We start from the raw sequence: 19,840 nt of genomic DNA, 5'->3' as shown, positions 1-19,840 counted from the left end.
TCTCACCTTGGCACTGTTGAAAAGGTCACGCGTAAATGGGACCAGGTTTTTCTGGCCCGAGTTTGAAGTGTTGGCGACCCGGCTGTCGGGATCAGGACAATCTCGGGCCCTGTGCGGGGGCCGTAGGTGTGTTATGCAACGCTAATGCATGAAAAGATCACTGTTTCCCGGACGCCCACAAGAAGGGCGCTTGTAAGGGATCCAGCCTGTGAAATGGCCGCTTTGAGGTGCTGAAAGGAAAGGTCTAACTTCTAACAAAATAGTCTTAGTCTTTTTTGAGAATGGTAAAAACTAAAGGAGTGGACATAATTTGAGAGAAGTTTGCAAATTATTTGGTAATCACTATTACTCAACAGAAAATATATCATTAATTGTGAGAATTTGTCAAAATAAGTCATTTCAATTCAATATACACTGCAAACGAGTAAAGAGCAAAGTATGACAATATGTCCTATTTTAGTTGCCTTATAAAAGTATAAATAAATAAAAAGATTCAAGCAAAAAAAACATAAATGTTAAGTACTTTTATATCTGGTTGTTTGTGTCTTAATTACTTAAACATTCAGAAAGTTTGATTACCTAAAGCTAGAGGAATTGTATGGGACGGAAATACAAGTGTCAGTAATTATGATTCATTGTTAAATTGTGATGTTTCTGAGCACAATAATAATCATAACACCACGTTTTGATATCGTGACGTCCGTATTGCAGAGTCATGTTCAAAATTCAAACTCAGAATCAAGTTTCTTTCAGTTCAACATTTCCCACAGCCTTTAGCTTAACATCTTCTGCTAATGCTGCACTTTGGCTGCTGCAACTTCCGTCCAGCGGGACAAATAACAAAGTCGGTATTCTTATCTTGTATTTCTGATTACAAAAACGCTACAGAGCCGCAAAGATACTAATGCTGTCTAATCACAGACATCCAATGCTAAAGGCGCAATATCTGATAGTATTAAACTAATCTACTTCAAATTAAAGAGCCCAGATATGTTGTAAAAGCCGCTGTGTGCTTTCTGTATCTAACTATAGAGAATTTAACTCTCCCAAAAGCAGGAAGTGCGCTGTTAGCATGCTAGTTGTGGTTAGCTATAACGTGACGGCAAAACTCACTTTGGTTTTTGAAATTTGCGAAAAGCGTTTATAAACTGAATAATTAGGATGTACAGCATACGAGAGAAATGGAAGAATACATAACTAACTAGATCTGTTTTTCACATTTTTAGGACACTAGAAAACAGGTAAAGGTGTTGAAGTTCCCATTTAAAAGTGCACCTGAAGAGTAAAAACATAACAGTAAGTGTCAAAGCGTTACATTTTGTGATTTTGATAAAGGTTTTGTGCTGATCGTTGGCCAACAGAAGCCATTCAAATCAGATCCATGTATATATAATGTGATAAAGTAAAGGTAAAGCTGTAAAAACTACTGACGTAAAGTACAGTACTTTTACCTCCTGTACTTTGTTACTTTCCATGTGCTATAAAACAAAGTAATAAATACATCTGTTCTTATTTCTCATTTTCATTGAGACCTCTTTTTTCAAACACCGCAGACATCCAGACTTTCAAAAAGATCCCATCAGATGAATTGTTGGTTGCTGACGATAAGTTCTCGCACAATTCTATTTCCCTTTAATAACTATAAACACGAAGTAAAGCTCAGGAGGAACCGCTGTTTACTTCTGCCGATAAGAGAGGCAGCTGCAGGTGATAAACGCCTGTTTGGCTGAAGGAAGCGTTCAAGCGTCTTACCTGCTCCTGGGCAGGAACATGGACTCCTTGATGAAGACGGAGCCGGATAAGAGGATGTACCAGCAGCTTCCAACGTCGTCAGGGCTGAAAACAGAAGAAAACAGAAAATGAGAGATGTTCGAGGAGCGTATACGATAAGAAACAGAAAAGTGATTCATCAGACATTGAAAAAAGTGTGTTTGGTCCCAACTATATGGAGTATTTAAACAACAAATCCTATAAAACGCTTTAATAAGAGGTTTATTAAGAGCTTTTTATAAGAGCTTTTCCATAAGAGTGTCTGTTTTTTGTTTATTATTTACTTCTGTACCTACTCTGTGTTGCAACATTGGAAGTTCCCCATTATTATCTTAATAAATTGTTTAAAATCTTCTAGCGTGCAATGCCATATAATATACAATAATACTCATTGTCATGTTTCTGTAACTTTTGCTCATCATGTGACAATTAATCAGTGGATTTATAGTAATTATTGTATTTGGAGCACAAATTACATACAAGGAATTTTGAATAACTTCTTAATCGTTGTTAGTTTTATATATATTTCCTTGTCAAAACTTGAGAAATAAATCTGATTACTGTAACCTGACATTTCAATCATCTGATAATATCATAAATCAGATGATGATCAGATTGTTGGTGTGCATGTAAACCAGAATGATGATTATAATTTAGTTTCACATGACCAAATGCAAAAACAAAACACTAAACCTAAATTGTAATTTCTTCACTCACAGTATAACAATGAGCTATTTTCAAACTTACTTCTTCTTTTTAAATACTACTTTAATTCATTGTGATTATGTCAGAGCACTGCCAGTAGATCATAATTCTTCGAACATGATTCCCCGTCTGTGCAAACTCCCTCGAGCTAAATAAAGATCACTATGTTCTAGCGCGATGAGATAAAAGTCTTATTACGCCTGAGAGAAAGAACTACCAATGAACTGCAGATTTCACGTCCCAATCGCCCACGTTGGAGCCAGACGAGAGGACGTCCGTCTACTCAATAAACTCAATCAACTCAAAATGACCCTCCATCAGGTAGTCGTCTCGAAATACGCCCGACGCATAAACATTCTCCACAATCTTTGGCATTCTGACTGATAATGGCGTCTTCAAAGTGATGGATTTGCACTAAACGGCCTATATTTTACTGCCGGTTTCACTCATTGTGAAAGTCATTACGACTCTTATTCCTCTTACTTGTCCATCTCGCGTCGGGTTTGTCTCGGAGATTATCTAGCGCTGTCGAGATTTGCTCTATCTTCCATAAAGGCAGGATTACCGCCGATGCTAACCTAGCTAGCGTGTGTAAACAAACTCCGCCGAGACGGATAATGGCGGCTAACGCATGGTTTTCATGAACATGCAGCGGGCCGCGGGGCTTAACTGATCGGAAATGGCGTGTAATCTCGAATGTAGGTTGGACAGGAAACTGCTGGCGTGGTGACTCGAGGTAATGGGTGAACGTGAAAGTATTCAACGTGCGAAAAAGAAATATTGTGGTGAAAATGCATCCTCTTTTTGACAGGTGAAGACTAGGAATGGCAGTGGTGTTGTAGGAAAGAGGAAGGAGAACTCTGCTGAAGGAAGTCGTGAAAAAACCTTCATGTGCTGGGAATTTGACTAAACAATATGCGTGTGGTTTTAGCAGGACAGAACTAAATTATGAGACATAATAGCACAGTATAAATATTATGTATTAATACAATTAATGTAACTCAAAGCCTCATGTCAGATAGGGTTATGACTGAAGTTATAATGGTGACTGGTTGGGTCAAAAATGGAAGTTATTGTTTGAAATTAGAGCTGGGTTTCGATTCAAATTTCAAGAATCAATTCGATTCCGATTTTTACGTTTCAAAATCGTTTTTTTTTTCGATTTTCTCAGATTTCATCCGATTCGATCCGATTTCGATTCGATCCGGGGGTTAATGTTATTAAAAATGAAAAATGTATTTGAACCGTTTCCTTCACTTCATAATAATAATCCAGGAGTCCTGAATTATCTTTCTTGAAGGTAGATTGAAGTTCACGGGGGCAAATGTAGAAAATAATTTTAATTTAAAAAAAAAATCTTGGACGTACGAATCAATAATCGGTCATTAATATGCGAATTGATTAAAAGTCGGAAAATCGATTATTTCAACCCAGCTCTATTTGAAACTGTTTTATAAAGTGCTTTTCTCAAATGGATAAGGTGTTTCCTGAAGCGCTCCCGTCCCGCTCACAGTGAAGCTCCTCTGCTCTTGTTTCTACATGTTTGACAGAGATTGATCGTAGACGCGGTGACAGGAGGGCTCGCTCCGAGACCAAGATTCTAGAATATCAAACGGGCTTGATATCGTAGCTCGTCTCTGGTCGTATGACGTTCCAAGTTTAATCTTTGTCCATGTCTCACAGTGAGATCTACAATCCACGATCATGAATCTTGCATCGCAGACGACCAATATCGTGCAGTCGACACCCGGTTTAAGCAGAAGAATACATCTGTGGATTTGCTCTAAATCATTCAGACGCTCTGTTTCTAAAGAATAATGTTGTTTTTTCAATCATAGCATTTATGTAATTACGATTATCATTGAAAATGTATTCATTGCAGAGCCCTAATATCATCCATGTTTTCAGGACAAACATTCTCAAACTTAAATATGAAGTTTTTTATTGATTAGACCAAAATACCTTTCAAGACCAACATTTAACATTTGAATCATCATAGTTTAAAGTGCATCTGACAGGTTTGTACGACTCATTGAGCTCAAATGCAGTTTAAGATAAATATATTTAGAATTTTGCTAGAATAACGAATGGCAATTTTTTTAGGTTTGTAATTTATGACACTATTAATTTATTATTTATTTATCACCCAATTTATTAATTTATTTATTACCCAACAAACACTGGCAAAACTCTTCAAATGTCAAAAATGTTTGTATTTGAGAAATAAAAGTATATGAAAGCAACTTTATTTTGTTGAATTAATGTTGTTTCTTTGTGTAAATTCTGCATCAACTTCCTGTCGTTTTCTATAGATTCTTCAGCATTTTGTCCACAAATACGTACTCGATAAGCGTAAAACTACAATTTATATGTACAACAGATGTAAATACACCAAATAGAAAGTTAACAAAATTAGAAAATACACACTTTAACTTTGTACATTCTAAACACATCTTTAAACAGTGATATTTCTGGTTTCTTGACACCATTTTCAACATTTGCTGAATTATGTTTGTTGTATTTTGTTTTCTAACGTTATGCTAGTAGCCATGCTAACAAGCGCCATCCCAGACACTGGCAAAACTTTATATTTCAACCGCATACTATATCTGCCAGGAGCTATCTTAAGTAGCTCTAGCATAATTACCTGCTAGCTTGGCGGTAACTCTCTGTGTAATTATCTCCGAGTACAACCCATTACAGCGTGCTCATCAGGCCAGAATTAGCGCTACACGCTCGCAGATTTGTGATTAGCACCGAGCACTTTCACCTGGCCTTGAACGGGACGTCTAATTGAAGCTGGGCGGGATCAATAGCCGCACAGACACGGGAAAGGCTAACGTGGATCTTCCTGGAGCTGTTGATGGGTCTTTTCTGTGGCTTTCAGATTCTACAATGTGATGATATTGTACTTTAAGATGGAGGCAAGAGCTGGCTGTCTCAATCGTTCTTAAGCTAACTGTTCATTATTAATTATGTCATTGTTCATGCTTTATTAAGGCTATTTGTGACAGGGCCTAAAGCTTGCTGTACAACAACAAAAATGTTTATGTGAATAATGTACATTTCTGCTTAAATAAATTGGTGAAGACATCATTTATTTAGTCCATTTCCTGTTCAAAATTCACATAATTTGACCTGGTTTATGGTTCGTAGCTCTGGAATTTCTGAGCCAATTTGCATGAAACAAAAACTGGCACAAAGTTCAATGTCCTCTGTCAGATATGGGGTGGATAGTATTGACGAAAAAGATCTCAATAATTTTAGTATCTGGATAACAATTATGTCATCTATTGGTTGAGGCTTAAGTATCAAACAAATGTCAAATGACTGTAAAATGAGCTACAATTTTACCATTCTACCGTTTTCATCAACTCTTTGGCGACGATGTATTTAAACAGATCTCCAAATTTTGCATTTCTCTGATACAGAACATTGACAATATTATTCATATTTCAATCAGCCCACCGCTACCGTCAGCGCAAGGGAACTTAGGCGAACCCAACAAAACATTTTTGGACACCTGATTTCTTTCAAAAGCCTTGACTACTCCTCCATAGTTATTTAGGCTGCTGCACTCCATCTGAAAAAACCTTCAATTTTAGAATTCTTATGGAATAACCTTCTATAACAGAAGTTGCAGCATCGCCTGTTCCTTCTGCCACCCACCGAGATCGCTCCATCTTTCTAATCCTCCTTGCAAGCATCCCGAAACAACACGACGGAGATGTTCAATTATTAATTACTGACTCCCAGATGTAGGAGGAAAACTGGGGAGCCCCGCATATGGCAGAGGAGGGGGTTGGGGCGGGGGGAGGGGGGAGGAGAAGACAACCCAAAAGAAAGTGTGCCATGACAGCGTTGACTGAACTGGGTCAGGAGTACTGGAAGTGTGTTTAGGTTCTCCCCCTCAAGGAACCTTAGAGAAACGGGGTTGTCCCACAGCAGCAGAGGTGAATGAGAGGGTTCCGGGGGCGGGGAAAGGTTAATGAGAACATCAAGGCGTGCGCAAGACGAGTCACATGGTTTCTGATAGAAGCATTAAAGGCGGTATGGACGATTTTTAGGCGATTTGAGAACGCAGGCGGAAGTTCGCATGCCACTCCCCCGTGCGCATGCCACTCCCCCGTGCGCATGCCACTCCCCCGTGCGCATGCCACTCCCCCGTGCGCATGCCACTCCCCCGTGCGCATGCCACTCCCCCGTGCGCATGCCTGCGCATGCCACTCCCCCGTGCGCATGCCACTCCCCCGTGCGCATGCCTGCGCATGCCACTCCCCCGTGCGCATGCCACTCCCCCGTGCTCATGCCACTCCCCCGTGCGCATGCCACTCCCCCGTGCGCATGCCACTCCCCCGTGCGCATGCCACTCCCCCGTGCGCATGCCACTCCCCCGTGCGCATGCCACTCCCCCGTGCGCATGCCACTCCCCCGTGCGCATGCCACTCCCCCGTGCGCATGCCACTCCCCCGTGCACATGCCACTCCCCCGTGTGGACTGATACAACACACACGTGTGTTTGTTTATTAGCGAAACGGAGCGCATCGCATCTCTCGTCTCCCGTAGATTTCCGTCCACTTCTGCGTCAGCTCCAACTGTCTTTCTCCGTCTTCATTTTGCCCCGTACAATGAGGGAACTATATTATGATAGATCAATGCGCTTAGACACGCGGAAACGTGGGATGAGCCGCACGCGGCTGCAGGTGAGCGGCAGGTGCGTTTTATGATTGATACGTGGCAGGAGTAATGATTTATCCACGACACGAGGAAATATGATAAAAAAATTTGCTGAAAAAAATCGCCCATACCACCTTTAATCACAGATGAAACATTGTCAAGTTGCTGTCCTTTTAGTTTCACGTGAGATTGACTTGGACAATTACGTGGGTGTCGTCTTAAGCTTGGATTGGACATTGTAAAAGATCTAAACGAAGAAGCATTGCAGTGTTAACGTGTTGTTTTGAAGGTTTCACGAAAAGCTCTCATGAGAACCACAGCGCGACAATGTTGTGGTGAAAGAAAAGGACTTTTTGAAATTGTCCAGTCAAAACACAGGAGATATTCTTTCTTAAATGTAGTTTGTTCTACTTGACTTGACGTACTGGATTAGCATGCTCAGGCACTTTTCTCCCAAATTGTGTTTCTTCAAATGAAAGGAAATGGTGTCAAGAGCACGCTTTTACGGGAAGTATTTCAGTTGTTTGAAGAAAAGAAAATCTATTACTACTCAATATTGATTTTGATACCACAATTATGACAAAAACACTATTGTTTTGTATGACAATGGATATGTCCAATTTAGTCTTTTTGTAGACTTGCAGTACTTATTTTTACTGAAGTAAAAGATATTTGGCCATCAGAAGAAACGTGTTATTTTCTATCTACCAGTACATAGCCTTTTGATGTTTACTGGGACTTGAACTCAAAACTGTTAGCACAGTTATGGAGACGTCTTGCTAAGTAAGAAAATACTTCCATAAATAAACTGTACGTAAAGAACAGTGACCTAAAATTACACTTAAATACAGTACTTTTTATTTCGTACTTTGGTCAATGCTTTTCCACCTTCAGGGCACACGAAGCGCTTTACAACACTTTCCATACTTAAATCCATAACTGTCTAAGTGGAATGCAGTTGGTTGATTTATAACCAATACAATAAAACACTTAATATCTATACTCTGTGTGTGACAAAACAATATTTTCTTGATTGGACCGTTTCGTCTAAAACACAAAGTCATCCAAGGCTTTGAGTTTATTTCCCAGCCCAAACCTCTCATGCCATGTGAGCGATTGTATGTCGTTTCCAAAGAGCACATGCTTTAACCATCTTGTGCTCAAGTCACCACTATCAGCACTACTATGGTCATTGCTCAACACTATCAGCTGCTGCTTGTTTTAGATGGGGGAAGTCATAAGAAAATGCACTGTATCTATTTCAAGATTTCACACTGATTTCTGAAGAAGCATACATTTCAAACCTCTTTATGTTCCTCTTCTGGTACAATAAACCAGCTCGCCTGATGTATTGACTTGGTTATTACAGTATGGTCTATAGTTCCTGGCACGAGCAGGTTTTTGGAGGGCAGTATTTATGATGCCTGCCGCTGCTGCTGGCACAGAACTGCGCTTTCACACCGCAACAGGGAAATGGAGGCAACTTCCAACAGCTGCTCAGAAAATGCCCCATATCAGCATCATCGGGCTTTGAATGCGTCCCAGCGAAGCACTGGGGGTGTGCCAAATGTGCGGTGTGATTCAAATGACAATATAGTTGTGATTATATTCTGTAACAATATCCTGATCTCGACTCTCCAAAGAAAAATATGGCATAATACATTTAATTAGCTAATCTTCTTCTCTGAATCAAACACTGAACCAATTGCAAGTAAAACATATTTTGGTAGTCATGGAATACAATTTGAACCATAATAAAGGTTAAAATATGGCGACTGAAGGCTTCTAGATAGAGAATTATTGATGAAATAAGAAATTGTTTATAATGTTTGGACATTTTCACTTAATAATGTCAGTGTCCTTGTTATAAAAGTTCTTTATGTAAGTGTTTTAGAGTCTGTATAGTCCAGATAACGATTACCAAAATATGACTATGATTCATCTTTATTGTTGACCAGTCACAATAAGTTGATTAATCGTCGCAGCTCGATGTGAATATGTGAATTGTGGAAGCAGCGCGACTGGCCAGAGCTGCAGCAGATACAGAGTTTGATCTCATGTTGGACCAAAAGCGCGTGAACGAAGACAGGTCGGATGAACGAGCGCCGACCTCGAACAAATCTGCTGTACTTGAGAGTTTAACTGTTCTTGGACGATATGGGTGAGTTGCATTTGCCTGTAAAACATTGAATACTGAATGTACGCATATAAAAGTACCGTTTTATGCTCCATTGACAGTGGTTTGTGACATTTGCACAAACCACTTCAAAATTGGGATTCTACTGGGACGTGACCTGAACTATTACTAGATCTAGACCAATCCAATCTGGGCTCAAACCCCATGTAGGTTAGGTTTTCAGTGCCTTTCAGTGCTACAAGTGTACTTCAGAAAAACCTTGAAAACAGCCATGAATCATAAGTCTACGGATACAAAGATATTCTTCCATTTGACCCATACCATCAAATATAGCTTGAAACAACTTCATAAGAGCTTGATAATAGCTTTTTCTCCATTCCATACCAGCCCCTCGTATCTGCATGTGTCCTCACCCGTACCAACCACACACGATCGTCTCCTCCCGAGTCCGCACTTACATATTAATCTGTTGCATTTGAATACGCCAGCGAGCTCTCGCGCAGACGGCGATACAGAGTTAATGACCCAGAAATTGCCATCTACTTTCCCATTTCTCCTGGAGTCGTTCTGGATAGATATCAGCGGGATGAGGGTGATAGTCGACAGTTTTCCTTCTTGCCGCTGGGTTTATACAGTGGATATCAGCTGGAAACATCCCCAGTGAGGAGGATGAACTGCTGGGATTACGGAGCCAGAGCTAAAAAGATGTTGGCTGACCCGACACATTTTACAATCCCGGGATATCGTTTTCGCTAACCTTACATGTCAGCTCGCACTAAGCCGTCCTCGAACTCTGGCCTCTGTCGAAAATACCATTATTTTTGAGCCAATGATGTGGCGTCAAATGAACTTGGATAATAAAAAAATAAACAATGGCAAACCATAAATGATTCTGTAAAAATCACTGAAGTGAAGTAAATGATGTATGGAATGGATTAAGAGTGTTTTAAAGGTAGTAGAGTGTCTGCCGCCGCTTGTCTCCATGGAGATGTGCCTGAAATGTTCCTCAGTATGGCATTGTACTGATCTATTTGCATGGAGACAAGCAGGTGGTGTAACAGGCAGAGTTATAAGCCAGGTCTGTGAGGAGGCGTCCTCGCTCACGATAAGAAAGCCTGTTTTTCCAGGTGATTTTTGCTATAAAAACCTCTAATCGAATAAATATAAGATAAATATGTTTAATACCACACAAAAAGTTACATATTGCTCCTTTAAATAAATTGATTTTTGTAATTTTCTAGTTCCAACCATTCAAATTGTGATTTTGATTTAGGGTTCTGCAACAAATCGTAATAGTCGACTGTAAAAAAATATATATTGTAATTGTATTTTGATCATTGTAATTGTTATCTGGACTAAAATAGTACAAGATTTCAGATTTTTCTCATGAATGCATTTTATTCATAATTTACACATATTCAGTCACTATATTTAAATATTTTATTTGATTAAAATGTATTTAACTCATCTTAATGCCAGGAAATAGAATTATGATATTGTCACGTTCCACAGGAATATTCCCAGACTTTTTCACATTGTTACTACTCTGCATTTCCATTCTATAGCAAGTCAGTTTTATTTTGCAGATTTCCATAACAGAAGTCAAACTGCTCGGTGAGGTTAACGGTCTGTAATGCAGTCGCTTTTATTACCACAGCTGTTCGAACCATAAATGTTTTAAGACGGAGAGAACACAATCTGACCTACCGCTGTTTAACACCTGCTCTTCTGAAATGTCCATACGCTCATCGTCCATACACGCTCAAACACAACAGACAAACACATAGAAATGATGTCTGGATTTAACTAATTAGCTGCTGTTTGATGCATAGAGCCAGAAGGGTTGTGTTAGAAGTTTGGAAGTAAAAAAAGAAAGATCATAGTGTTTTTTTTATCTGTGTTTAAACTATGACCGGGCCCTACTCAAATGAATGTGATACCATTACGATCCAGCACCATGTTATTAAAGGAGACATATTACGCTAAATCAACCTTAATGAGCTTTTAATCTTGTTGCAATGGTGTTTTCACATCATTCGTTTACTCAAACTTCTATTTTGATTGATGGCTGTATGTTTGAGTTAATCCTGTATTGTCCTGCAACTGAGGCTCGAGTGCGCAGACAATTCATGTTTTCACCTACCCCCTTTCCCCGCCCACATCTCTGCATTTAGCTCCAATTATTTGAAAAATGAAAACTCAAAGTGGTACGTGAAGGGTTCTAAAATGTCAATGTTAATGTCAATTTGCTGCTTGCTACTGGTAAATGTCACTATGAAGAGGCGGGGCTTATCACTTCAGTCGTTTTGAACAGGGTGTCAAAGGAACTGTTTCTTTCACTAAGCCGTTTCAGATCAATATTGTGGTTTACAGTGAACAAAATGAAAAATGATGATCTACTTTTGTTATAGCTCAATACTAAGTACCTGGATAAAAAGTACTATATATCTCCTTTAATACCCAAACGCCTGGCTGTCTCGTGCTCGTTGGTGACTCGGGGCGGACTACATTACCCAGCACAGCTTCATCTGCATTCCTGTTGTCTAATCGGCTCACACAGACCCCGGTGGGCTTCTAATGAGCTGTTGACTCTTTCTCCTCTCACACACTCCCTCTTCTCCCTCCTCTAGCCCCCCAGAGTCCATCACAGAGTTCATTATGGTCGCCGGGCGTGTGGGAGACGTCAGGGAGGTGACAGCAGTTAAACAACGGGTGAGCCTTTAACGCGTGGTGGAGGTGGAGGTGGAGGAGGTGGTGGTGGTGGTCTAGACTGGGAGAAGTCAATAAACAGAGCTGTTCAATCACAAAGTCGCACTGCAAATAGAGAAGTGTGTCCCAGCTGAGAGTCTGATGTTATCTGTGGGGATTTGTTTGATTCTGTTCTGTGATACTGCATACCAGCTGTGAAGGCTCAAATGTTTATTTCTATGAATTTATATGACCTGACCTTTTTATAATGTCTCTTTATCTATTTATTCATGTATTTATTTGTTTACGTGTGTGTGATTTATTTGATAGAACACTCATCTTCCGGGGGATGTGGCCTTATCTATCTCCATGGAGACGAGTGTTTGAAGGCACCAGGTGAAGTTACAGTTCCGGGGTCTCTCATAAAGCATGTGTACGTACAGAAATGCTACGTCCATCACTTTCCACGTTAATCTGTGTGATCCGTGCTGGAAAACGAGCATAAGGCTGCTTCTGTTTTGTTTGTGTAAGAATTCCACATTCTGTTTTATAAATGAGACTCCAGATCTGTGGAGAGGCGTGCTGGCTCACAGGAAGAATGCAGGTTTTTAAAGGTATTCTTTTAAGCGATAAAAACACCTGTAATTGAATAAATGCAAGTGGATTTAAAGCCAAACAATGGAACATTCCTGGCCAAAGAATAAAATCTTGATGGAGACAAGCTACAAAGTGTGTTTTCTTAAATCAGGGGTGTCCAAACCTTTTCACCGAGGGACGAACTTTGAAACTTGAACGGAGCAGAGGGCCACAAAAAACCCAACAATGTCAAATTTGTCTAATGACAAAGTGAATTATTCAAAATGTTGCATTTGACATTGTTTTGATGAGCCTCCACACCTTTAATACGACTTGGAAAATTTATATTATGTTGGTACAACATCAAAATGCATGACATTTTCCAATTTTACAGTCAAAAGTACTACTTTTTGTTGTTTGGCCCAGCGTAGCTGGAAGGGCCAACAAAAAATGGTCTGAGGGTTGCATTTGGCCCCCGGGCCGTAGTTTGGACATGTCAGTTTTAGATTAATGAAATTGGAAGACAAAGTAACAAGACAAGAAAAATGACATGATATTAATTTACCGACACATTCTTTGAGGTGGAAGATGTATCGAGAAATGGTTAATATCACAAAACGTCTATTTTTTCTAACTGAGTCCAGATGACTACAACTGAAGCTTTTTCTACTCTTAATATCACAAATAAAAAAGATTGTATCGTTTTTGTTTTGGAGATATTCAAATTTAGAAAATCATGTACTATTTATAATTAAAATGCCTTAAAAAAAAACATCTAGTGTGATCACCAAAAGTACAAAGTGACATTTCTGCCCTTTCATGGATCATTTAAGGGTCCGTTCAGTTTTTGTGTGAAACTAAACATTATATATACATAAAGACATTTACGGTACATTTTACCACGTTCCAGATGCATTGGGAAAATATTGCATCAACAGCTTTTGCCAATATCATCGACCGCTACTCGTTACCATCCTGATCTGTGTGAAGAGGACTATTGCTCCGGCGTCGTGTAATCCCATCACAAGTAAACGCATCACACTAATGATCCTGGCAAACCCTTTTAGATCCATCACAGCCGTGCTATAGATTTGACAATTGTTCCCGGCGTAAGTCATCGCCATCAAAATTAAATTGAAAACCACTTTTGGTGCACTTTTTCTCAGCACCTCCCTAAGTGCATCGCCACTTTACGGACATTTGTTTTCATTTTCCTGGTCCACGTGGCCCGGGCTCATCAATAACGTGGAGCCTGGAGCAAAGCGGCTCGGGTGAATGGCCGACATCAGTTCAAATGCGGTTCTTCTTGTTCTATTATAAAGTGAGTGGAGAAGTGTAGAGTGGGGAGAATACTTACTAGTACAAGACTTCATTGGCTTCATGTCTTTCGTAGCGCACCGTCTCACACATGACCCTGCAGACACAAAAAGAGAAGAATGAAATGTTCTGGCTTTCTTACATTGAGCAAATATCAGAAGAGTTGCAATCTTCTTTTTATATAAATATCAATTATTAAACAGATGCCAATTCATCGAGAAAATGTTCAACTTTATTTGAAGTACTCTAAGAATAAAGTTGGATAAAAGATCTTTTGCATAGTCCCATGTAACGTTAATTTAAAAATGTAAGAAGCTGATATGATTAAATACCTTCCATTTTTGCCACGAGAGCTACAACGTTACTACATCTGTAAAGATAGTAGAAAAAGCTTCAGTTGTAGTCATCTGGACTCAGTTAGAAAAAATCCAGATGAAACAACTGAAGCTTTTTCTACTATGGAACACGCCTGGACGAATGAGGGATTACACCGACACACATCTGTAAAGGTTCATTTATTTAAGCCCTGTTGTGATACAGAGAGTCACGGATTCTGACCTGAGAGGGAAAACAGTACCTTTATGTTCTTATTATTAATGATGAGTTATGGTCATGAACTGAGTCAAGTGTGATGTTTATGGTAGGTAGGTGTGACGCCCAGGTGTGATGCCCATGTGTGATGCCCAGGTGTGATGCCCAGGTGTGATGCCCATGTGTGACGCCCATGTGTGACACCCAGGTGTGACGCCCAGGTGTGACGCCCAGGTGTGACGCCCATGTGTGATGCCCAGGTGTGATGCCCATGTGTGATGCCCAGGTGTGACGCCCAGGTGTGATGCCCAGGTGTGACGCCCAGGTGTGACGCCCAGGTGTGACGCCCAGGTGTGACGCCCAGGTGTGACGCCCATGTGTGACGCCCAGGTGTGACGCCCAGGTGTGGTGCCCAGGTGTGACGCCCAGGTGTGACGCCCAGGTGTGACGCCCAGGTGTGACGCCCAAGTGTGACGCCCAGGTGTGACGCCCAGGTGTGACGCCCAGGTGTGATGCCCATGTGATGCCCATGTGTGATGCCCAGGTGTGACGCCCAGTTGTGATGCCCAGGTGTGACGCCCAGGTGTGATGCCCAGGTGTGATGCCCATGTGTGATGCCCAGGTGTGACGCCCAGGTGTGACGCCCAAGTGTGACGCCCAGGTGTGACGCCCAGGTGTGACGCCCAGGTGTGACGCCCAGGTGTGATGCCCATGTGATGCCCATGTGTGATGCCCAGGTGTGACGCCCAGTTGTGATGCCCAGGTGTGACGCCCATGTGTGATGCCCATGTGTGATGCCCATGTGTGATGCCCAGGTGTGACGCCCAGGTGTGATGCCCAGGTGTGACGCCCAGGTGTGACGCCCAGGTGTGACGCCCAGGTGTGACGCCCATGTGTGACGCCCAGGTGTGACGCCCAGGTGTGACGCCCAGGTGTGACGCCCAGGTGTGACGCCCAGGTGTGACGCCCAGGTGTGACGCCCATGTGTGATGCCCAGGTGTGACGCCCAGGTGTGGCGCCCAGGTGTGACGCCCAGGTGTGACGCCCAGGTGTGACGCCCAGGTGTGACGCCCAAGTGTGACGCCCAGGTGTGACGCCCAGGTGTGACGCCCAGGTGTGATGCCCATGTGATGCCCATGTGTGATGCCCAGGTGTGACGCCCAGTTGTGATGCCCAGGTGTGACGCCCAGGTGTGATGCCCAGGTGTGACGCCCAGGTCTGACGCCCAGGTGTGACGCCCAGGTGTGACGCACAGGTGTGACGCCCAGGTGTGACGCCCAGGTGTGATGCACAGGTGTGACGCCCAGGTGTGACGCCCAGGTGTGACGCCGAGGTGTGATGCCCAGGTGTGATGCCCAGGTGTGATGCACAGGTGTGACGCCCAGGTGTGACGCCCAGGTCTGACGCCCAGGTGTGACGCCCAGGTGTGACGCACAGGTGTGACGCCCAGGTGTGACGCCCAGGTGTGACGCACAGGTGTGACGCCCAGGTGTGACGCACAGGTGTGACGCCCAGGTGTGACGCCCAGGTGTGATGCACAGGTGTGACGCCCAGGTGTGACGCCCAGGTGTGACGCCGAGGTGTGATGCCCAGGTGTGATGCCCAGGTGTGATGCACAGGTGTGACGCCCAGGTGTGACGCCCAGGTGTGACGCCGAGGTGTGATGCCCAGGTGTGATGCCCAGGTGTGATGCACAGGTGTGACGCCCAGGTGTGACGCCCAGGTGTGACGCCGAGGTGTGATGCCCAGGGGTTCTGCAGTACAGAGCCAGGCTTATGAGCGGTGTCACAGCTGGACTTCTATTCCTGGAAAGGAATCTAAATAGTTTGACTCTCGTTCCTTTCCGTTTTTTTTTTTTAAATTCATCTTCACTTGCTGAGAAAAAAAGTCATAGATCTAAGAATCGAAGAATTACTGTTTTATTAGTATGTCATTTTTGCTCCACTTATCTTAAAACCATCAAGTTATAAATGACAGAAAAATGACTTCATCGACTGAATACTCTCAAGTAGAAATGATGTATTGTGGCTGATGTGGGCAAGTAAAGTACTTTGTTTGACATGTGCTGAACTCATCTACAGTGTCACGCTTTTCCTAGTGTGACTGAAACGTTCCCTCAGCCCTGTAGTAAACACAGACCCAAACATGGATGAAGAACCTAATATTGGCCTGACTGAAAAACATCATACTGTCATTTTAAAACACCACACACATTCTGTCAATGTGAAGAAGCAGTACAGAAAAACACAACATTCCTCACAAAAAAAACAATGACAAAACTATGCGCTAAAAGCTAAATCTCGACCTTAGTAGCTGGTTTGTGAGGCTTTTTTTAATTGGCGGTGAGCGGAGCGGGCGGGAGAATGCGATTGGTCGTCGAGAGCTTGGGGACATTCCACTGGATCTACACTGGGAGGAGGGAGGGGTCGAGCCGTGGGATGGGGGGGCCTCGGAGGGGTCACCCAATGGAATGTTCCCCCCCCTGCCCCGCCGGTCAGAGTAATCCACATGTATGCACACAAGGCATGCTGGGAACAGGCTGTGGACATGAACCCGTTGGAAAAGTAAAAAAAAAAGAAAAAGTGGCGGGTGTGGTGAGAGAGGAGCCAAAGGCCAAGTGTTGTTGCAGTGAAGGCGGGCGCGGTCCTCTGTGGAGGTTTGGGAGTCGCGCCTAAAGCTCGTGTGGATCGTAAAGCTTGTTCCAATAGGAAACTGTTATGTAACCGTCGCTGCGAGGACTTCCTGTCAAAATAGTGCACGTTTCGGATGCTGTTATTGAAGTGAAAAGGAAAAATGTTTTTGATGGTTGTAAAGGTCTTGAGCAAGAGCAGTTTTATATTTTTGTCATTCCGAGAAGTTCTGTAACATATTAGACTATTTCAAAGGATTCCAATTCAACAAAATCAGTACTAAACCAGTACTAAACCAGTACTAAACCAGTACTAAACTAGACCTGAATCAGTTCTGAAGCAAGACTAAAACGGGTCGACAACTCACTGTAAAATATAAACCATCTGGAAGAGTTCTAGGCACTGCAATAACTAATATTCCATAATAAGTTTGAGTTTTGTTGTGTCCATCAGGTCGATCTACATGTTTAGTCAATTCTATCCAAAAAGTTAAAGGTGTCCGGAATGTTCTAAAGTAACTTGTAACTGTAATGGACACAAGCAGGTGCTGCCACATGAAAGAATGTTTTTCTTTTTAGCAATAAAAAAAGCTGAAATTGAGAAAAGCAGGTGAGGCGGCTGTGCCAGCACTGCAATGGTTTCAACAACATTAAATTCAATAGTATTTGGATAAAAATAAGTCATTTGTAGTGACTGTTGCCTGTAATGTAATGTGATGGTTGTCAATAGTATCAATATATATATATATATATATATATATATATATATATATATATATAAATAAATCAATACAAAAAATCGTTTTGAAACTCATTTGAACATTTATATATTTTTTCATTTGAATGCCTGAGCAGGACAAAGTGTAACCTCAGATGAACAGTTTTAGAATGATCTTGAGTTTAATACCACATGGTAACATAAAGAAAGTGTCATTATTTTGAGAATGTGAGAAAATGCTTTGGGGGAACTCAAGACCATAAAGGTCGGAAACTAATAGTTTATACACAAGAATATCTAGGTAAATAATAGAAATATTCAAGATTTTGATAGTGATTTATGGTAAAAAAAAAAAAAAGAAAAAAAAAAGTACTGTTCATAAAAATAGCACAAATACCCTCAACGTTTTTTGACATGTCATATAAATGTATACTTTCTGATATTTGCACAGTCATTTACCTTAGCTGATGTTCTCTGAGGTTGGACAAGGCCTCCATCCCGTGCAGGTAAGAGTAGACGATCTCCAGGTCCTGTGGAACAGAGAGACATGTCAGAAACGAGTCAAATCACTTACTTCAATAGAAACGCTAAGCAGACTTGTTACATGACTGAGGCCGTAACCTGCCTCGCTTTAATCATCCAGTAATCGCACAGAGCAAGAATGTCTGGGGCTTTCAGTTACACAACCTCGATTAAAAGAAAAGTAGTCTTCAGCTTCAGAAGAATGACAAAGTTTGGTGAATGGAGAACATTTTATTACAACTTGTGCTCAGTATAGAATAATATACAGAAAAGGTAAACAAATTGAGTTGAAAAAATACAATACAATATAGATATGTGGAGTAGTAGTAGTAGTAGTAAGTAATAGTAGTTGTAGTAAGTAGTATTGTTGATAGAATGTTAATATAGCTAGAACTTAAACAACGTATTACAACTAGAAAAAATACATTTAGACAAAGCCATTGAATGCAATAATCAAATGAATTAAACTATGGCCAATCAAGACACATCAACTTTAAAATGTGGAGTAAACAGTGACCAGTAAACAAGCTAAGCTACAACATGTTAGCACACAGTACATTAGGCATTTCAACGTGTATGGATTTACTGCTCGTTAAACACGCCATAGAGTCACCTTCAGCCATAATGCATATTGACATTGAAATCCCCAAAGCAATCAATGTAAACGCCGTCACCAAACATGCATTTAACCTCGTCATTAGCATGTACGCTAGCTATGCAAACAAACTAACCACTCGCTTAGACTAAACTACATTTCCTAGAGACAGCGGCACTGATGGTGTACATTATGTGAACAAGAGTTGGAATACAAAGCAATAAACTAGAAAGTCATATAAAAGCAGTGTCTTAATGCTAATGCTAATTAACAAGTGTAATAAATACTCAAACTACGCAACGGAAGAAATCTACATACAGGCCTGTCGCGATAAGGTCTTTATCGAAATATTGTTCAATAAATAAGAGCTGTAACACTACATTTTGCCACCCAATATTTACATTTATTGGGAAAGTTTTAGATTGTTTTTTGTAAAATTAAATTTGAGGTGTAGATGGTCGAATAAGCAAATTCTATAACTTATATATGATACTAACTTACTTGTTACTAACTCTTTTTTTTTAAACAATATTATACATTTATAAAAGGGTTTATTGTTTAGCAATATATCGCACTTCAAAAATGTTTATTGTGACTGGCCTAATAAACTCTAATTTGCTATTCATTTTATATTTTCCGTTTTCAGATACATATCTTTGAGACAAATATATAAAAGTACAAATAGCTACCAATTGCACGGAGCCAATTGCAATTTGAATGGTTGTAATTATCAAGATATTGCTATTACTGCTATTAACAAACAACAACATATCCAGCAATTTATTTTTTTACTACTAACCCCGTCATTTACGTACATTTGATCTGATATGCAAGTCACTGTTGTATTTACAGAAGCAGTTCTTTCGTATATCAATCTCCTCAAACGTTGTTAAAATGTACTGCACTGAACTGAATCTCGATTTTAAAACCTCAAATCGCAATGAGAAACAGTATTTTCCCCGAACCCTACAACAA

General features: G+C 41.0%; 1 long non-coding RNA gene across 1 annotated transcript; it reads right to left on the bottom strand.

Moving 5' to 3' along the window:
• Window positions 1-1,746: 1,746 nt before the first annotated feature.
• On the bottom strand, window positions 1,747-18,282 carry LOC140355602 (uncharacterized). The gene is made up of 3 exons (XR_011926008.1): window positions 18,208-18,282; window positions 13,911-13,967; window positions 1,747-1,836 (listed from the first exon to the last, which is right to left on the bottom strand). It is a non-coding gene; the product is annotated as an uncharacterized lncRNA (long non-coding RNA).
• Between the last annotated feature and the right edge of the window lie 1,558 nt (window positions 18,283-19,840).

This window comes from Eucyclogobius newberryi, unplaced genomic scaffold, assembly GCF_026437365.1.
Source record: "Eucyclogobius newberryi isolate DKJ021-1_F unplaced genomic scaffold, fEucNew1.0.hap1 SCAF_119, whole genome shotgun sequence".
In the NCBI taxonomy this organism is placed as follows: domain Eukaryota; kingdom Metazoa; phylum Chordata; class Actinopteri; order Gobiiformes; family Gobiidae; genus Eucyclogobius; species Eucyclogobius newberryi.
Note: the sequence above shows the minus strand (reverse complement) of the source record. Positions and strands in the feature narration are given on the sequence as shown.